Source organism: Charadrius vociferus, unplaced genomic scaffold, assembly GCF_000708025.1.
Source record: "Charadrius vociferus isolate BGI_N301 unplaced genomic scaffold, ASM70802v2 scaffold326, whole genome shotgun sequence".
Classification (NCBI taxonomy): domain Eukaryota; kingdom Metazoa; phylum Chordata; class Aves; order Charadriiformes; family Charadriidae; genus Charadrius; species Charadrius vociferus.
The window spans coordinates 3,874,891-3,880,824 of record NW_009649062.1 but is presented as its reverse complement, the minus strand read 5'-3'; the positions used below and the strand labels follow the sequence as shown (position 1 = coordinate 3,880,824).

General features: G+C 43.5%; 1 protein-coding gene across 1 annotated transcript in view; it reads right to left on the bottom strand.

The window, feature by feature from the left end:
* The window catches only part of PPIL2 (peptidylprolyl isomerase (cyclophilin)-like 2), a 74,880-nt gene extending 70,146 nt beyond the window's left edge, over window positions 1-4,734 (bottom strand). The window contains exons 1-3 of the mRNA XM_009888127.1: window positions 4,692-4,734; window positions 3,722-3,784; window positions 3,505-3,556 (exon numbers count right to left, since the gene is read on the bottom strand). The gene's annotated coding sequence lies outside the window, so the exon portion shown is untranslated. The remainder of the gene's footprint in view (window positions 1-3,504; window positions 3,557-3,721; window positions 3,785-4,691) is intronic.
* Between the last annotated feature and the right edge of the window lie 1,200 nt (window positions 4,735-5,934).

The window sequence follows — 5,934 nt, the reverse complement described above, 5'->3', positions numbered from 1 at the left end:
TGTTACAGAGCCCTGAACAGGGCTGAACTACAACCACAATAATCTGCCCTGCCCACACGCAATTAGAACGTCACTGAACCAGAGTGGAGAAATAGGTATTTACAGAGACATTACAATGCAAAGGAGAAAAAACAGCACAGCCCACAAATAAACATACCCATGGAACAAAGAACAATTTCCTTGGAATTCCTGTCAAAAGACACGCTGATCTTTCATCTGTTCATATCTGAGACTCCAAGGAACCAGACAGGCTCTGACCAATCTCACTTCTTGGAAGCAGGTACTCCCAAGCCCGGCTGGCTGACTTGTGTGGGCATGCTGGTCACTGCTGTCACATCGCCGCTACGTGAAACCTTCTGGCAAGCTTGCAACTATCTGCAAGCTCAAGAAGCCAAATTGCTGTTCTCAGTAAAAAGGAATGAGCTAACTATGACTTTTCTCTTTATTTTATGCAATTCTAGTGTAAACATAAGCTAGGGCAGTGTCCTGACAAAGCTGACAAAAAAAGCAAGTGAGCCAATGCCACCTGACAGGCTGTACTTCAGCTGCAAGAGATGCACTGTTTTGTCCAAAATTACTGGTGTAGTAACAGAAGTATTTTTTACTGCAATGGATTATTTAAAAGGGGGAAAAAATATCTAAAGCTACTTTCTGGAATAGCTCATGGGAAACTCTAGGCAAAGGTCGATGGTGATTTGTTTCTCCTAAATGGATATTGGTGTCCATATTCCAGGAGAACGTTCAGAAAAGCAAGAAAAAATAAACCGTAAACCATGAGGAAGTATAGGGAAGGAAAAGCAAAAAAAATAATATTTAAAACATATCAAAGAATAACTGTGATCTTGGCATTGCAAAATTTCTTTAAAAAGGAAGGCTGGTCCAATAGTTTAGGACTCAGAAGAATCAGAGAAGTCACTTGTACATCAGTTCACAAACATCCAATTAATAAAAGACTAGCACAGTCCTACCCCCCAGGAGCACTACAAAGATAAACATATGATTGCAAGGCTCTCCAATTCTCCACTGAGGGGTCCACTTCAGAAATAAGACAGCCAGATAGAAGTAGTGAGTACCAAGAGTGCACCATTAACAACGCCGTTCCCAAGTAGCTTATTGACTTCTCTGAAACATTTGGCCTGTAGCAAACCACAATAACAGAAGTACAAGCCACAAAGGATTTCATTATAATCTTTAACTTCAGGAAAAAAAATGGAAAAGTCCTCCAGAGCCTCATCACCAATGACAAATCTTCAATCTGTGCAAAGTAACTTCATAAATCACTGCACAAAACATGGCACTGCAGCTAATCTGGCTCAATTCCTTTTGAAACAAACCCGGAGTCATAAGTTTCTGCAAGTCACCAACTCATTACAGAAAATATTTTCTGGTTTCCACAATAAGCAAGCTGTACAAGTACAGAAGGTGCACACACAGTGACAGAATAAATAGAGGGCAGTACAGTCAAGAGACGCACAAGCTCAACTCACTGACTTCCTCCGCCACCTACCCGCCTTGTCCCAGCACCCCTTCCCCTTCCTGCCCAACACCATCTTCCCCTTCCAAAAAACAGAGCTGGCCCTCTGGGAAACAAGGGGTAAATTATGACACTTCCTTCAACCACCCACACCCTACAACAGACGCTAACACCAAACCAACCAGCTGTTCTGGACAGCAAGCATCTCCTTTTTCTTCCAAGCAGCCTGGATCACCCTCGTCCTCCGGAGGACAGAGCTGTAAAGCACAAGTCCACCACCGAACAAAAGAGAAGAAGAAAGGGTTCCCCGCACAGAGCGATGAAGAGGGAAAGGGGACATGTGGTGAGGAGGGCTGGAGGTGCACTGCAGATCAACTACAGAGGTACAAGCCTGGGTGAACTAATAGATCTCAAAGTCAGACTTCATTTGAGCATTTATGGCTCACCAAGTATATTCTGCACAATCTCCCCTTCTCTGTGTTACACAGGAGCACTAGACACATCACACTTCTTGCTTAGCATTTACCCAAAGTAATTTTAAACCACATCACGGTTCACAGTCTGAAATGAGAACAGGTGTCATGGAGCTGCTCCGAGTGAAAAAATTGACCTGGCAACACCCCAAAACCCCCAACGAATGCCCAGAGCAGCAAGGTGGTGGGAGGCTGGCGAAAACAAGCGAAATAGTTGTAATTCCATTCCTTCCCAACAATACATTGGCCTCTTCATGTGTGAAGACAGACCTTCAATCATCTCTCCATCGCTCAAACACACCTGCAGTTTGCTGTAACTGAAGATACAGAGTCTCAGACAGCCTGCTCACGTTTAGAGCTTGGAATGCTGTGTCTGTATTTAGCTTCTCCTCCTATCTGTCTGCTGGGAAAATCTTTAATCAAACACAAGATGTTTCAAACGTATCTCATACCACAAAGCCATCTGCAAACCAACCAACAATCCTGTGCAATGACTGCCACCTAATGCTCGGGAAAGTAACTGCACTCACTGAAGGAAAAGACCAGTTGCAGTAGATCAAACAAAAATTCTGTTTAAAATTTTCCTCTGTGCCCTCACAAACAATGCACTCTCTTTAAATACACCAGAAAAAAAATGTAATTCCGTCAAGGAAATATTTCCAGTATTTCATATTTATCCGGTGCTTTACAACTTCACACTACTACAGAAAATAATCCCTGCATAATTATCATTTACGCAGGAAAAAGCAGGGGGAAAACCCACTAAGGCACTGATCATCATGTAAAATCCCATTCTTGCGGTGAACTATCACAACAGAGGCAGGTCAGAAGCTTTCTGAAATATATTGTCAAGATAACTCAAAAGATTTTGCAGTTTAAGATTATCATTAATAATACTAACCTACTAATCTCTTTAATCTGCATAAAGCCAAATACCCTTTGGTTGGGAAACGTCACTGCAAGTTTGACCACAGACGGAGCGGTGAGCTTGCCAGTCCCTTGCCCCATACAGACTAGAATCCTGCTTGTAAAAGGCAGTGGTACAGAGCCTTTTCCATCACTGGCCACTCCGGCTTTCCGGGCATCATCGGCAGTAACAAAGGAACTTACACTTCCATCTGTAAGATTTTAGTTATGCCATACCCATAAGAAAGGCAAGATACCCTGGGATTTTATATAAATGAAGCGCACATTTCCTCCACCATATTATTTACAATCCAATGGGAAAAAAAAAAAAAAGATGCTTTCCTCTTTCTTCCACACACACAGTCCAAGGCTGATTATTTTGTACTACAAAGATCATTAGCAGGAGGACAGTGAGGGGATACCAGGTCTCAAATCTAGAAGCCCTTTTGGGTTTTTTAAGCTAAAAAGAGATCCCTAACAAATCTGTGTGCTAATTTCAGCAAAGCTGATCTCACAAATATGGTATTTCAAAACAGCATTCCATTCAATTTCTTTTGCTTTCATTACATTTTTGTTTCTCTTACACATTAAATAGGAAACTGAACGCAACAAAAGGAAACACATTGTGTAACTATACCCATCATTACTTACTTCTCCTGTGATTGGATTGGTTCCATATTTCTTTATCCAAGGAACAATACTCCTGAAATGAGAAGGAATAAAGAAATAAGAGACAAGCACCATCAGAAACCTCTATTGATGGGCATGATTATTTTTGCGAACTTGTTAAGACCAAATGATGATTACACAGCTGTAGCCAAGCAGTTCAGCAACACAAAAATAAAGTTAAGTACAGACAGTAACTTACAATATGTCAAAGACTGTCCCATCTGGTGTGCAAACTGGGTATTCAAATGGCTGCAGGGACAAACTAGGAAAAAAAAGTACACATTCTTTTTAGCAAAATCAGCTGCAAATCATGATGACATAAGCAAATAACGCTTTGCTGATTCACTTGCACGTTAAAGGAAGGCCTATGCCAATGAAAATACCGAGTGGCTGCCAATAACCCGATTTATGTAGAATCAGGTAGTGGGTAATAACAAAATCTGTGAAAGGAACTGGTACAGTTCATTAACTTGTAGCTGCCAGCACTCAGTGCCACAGGATGCTGTAATAGTCCCCAACCTGCTTCCACTGCCACGCTGGGCCCCACCAGCAGAAAAGATGGTTCAAGCAGACACACTGTCTGTGCACTGAAATGGGCTAGAGAGTAACTGGCAACCACATTCGGCAGCCCCTGTTAGGGATGCTTCCATAATCCAGCCAGCTTTTAGCGAGGCAGCGGTAGTTCGTAGCGCTGGATAGTAACTTCTTCAACTATTCAAGTTACAAGAGGATTTCTAACGCACCTCTACTAACTCCTCTCTTTCCCTCCAACAGTTCAAGCAGTAAACTCTAAATACAAAAATTTAGCATAAATGTTACTTCCATCTATCTAACCACTGCCTCGGAAAGAGGAGTGATTGACCAAGCATATTCTGAGCAGGGAAAAGTAGATTCAAGCCCCAAATACACACATTTGAAAGACTGGAACGTATACAATAGTTGTTCTGAATTATTTTATCTGATCTAATCTCAGCAGACACTAATCATGGAAAGTATAGGTACTGTTTCAGTTATTACTGAATTTTTTCTTGCTGCATTACTATCTTAGCAGACATAAGTCAATGAAAGTCACTACCTTGCAAGAACAGGGCTTCAGTAATAGTACAAGGTCAACAGCCTGATGAATAGATGTGTCATTTAATAATAATAATGCAAATTTATTGTCTTACCTGCAGTGATCAAATGATAAACGTCTAAAATTAGTTCGTGGAAGGTCTGTTTAAGGAAAAAAAGCGCAAGATTTTAATAAATACATAGTATTCTACGTAACAAAGAAACACATGAAAGTTACATTTTGCTATATACATGTTAGCAATTTACTGACTACCAGGATAAATACACTAAACCTTGCAAAACTGAAACTAAAATCAGACTTCTGCACAGCACAACCACGCTCCTCAACTGAAATTGCACACTCAGAAAAAAATAAAAACAGACCTCTGACAGCACTGAGTTTAAATTTGATGATTAACACCTCCAAGCTCTGCCCTCCCAGTGGGCACAGAACTGGCTGAACGCTGGGAGGGATCATCTGGGCACTAAACTTCGACATCAAGCTGAGTGGTACAGTGACACACCTGAGGGACAGGATGCCATCCAGAGGGACCTGGACAGGCTTGAGAAGTGGGCCTATGTGAACCTCATGAGGTTCAACAAGGCCAAGTGGAAGGTCCTGCACATGGCCAATCCCCAGGATCCTGACAATCCCCAGGATCAGCACAGGCTGGGGGATGAAGGGATGGAGAGTGGATCTGCTGAGAAGGACTTGGGGATACCGGGGGGTGGAAAGCTGGACACGAGCTGGCAATGTGTGCTGGCAGCCCAGAAAGCCAACTGTATCCTGGGCTGCATCCCCAGCACTGTGGTCAGCAGGGTGAGGGAGGGGATTCTACCCCTCTGTTCCTCTCTGTTGGGACCCCACCTGGAGTACTGCATCAAGCTCTGGGCCCCCCAACATAAGGAGGACATGGACCTGTTGGAGTGAGTCCAGAGGAGGGCCACGAAGATGCTCAGAGAGCTGGGGCTGTTCAGCCTGGCGAAGGGAAGGCTCCAGGGAGACCTTAGCTACTGAAAGTGGCTATAAAGGGTGCTACACGAAAGCTGGGGAGGGACTCTTGATCGGGGAGTGCAGTGATAGGACGAGAGATAACAGTTTTAAACTGAAAGAGGAGAGATTCAGACTAGATCTAATCTTGTTCTGAAGGTGGTGAGACACTGGCCCAGGTTGCCCAGAGAGGCGGTGAATGCCCCATCCTTGGAAAGATTCCAGGTGAGGTCTGGAAACATTCCAGGTGTGGTCGGATGGTGGTCGGAGCAACCTGGTCTGGTTGAGGATGCCCCTGCTCACGGCAGGGGGGCTGGACTAGATGGCCTTTAACAGCCCCTTCCCACCCAAACCCTTCTGTGCCGGTA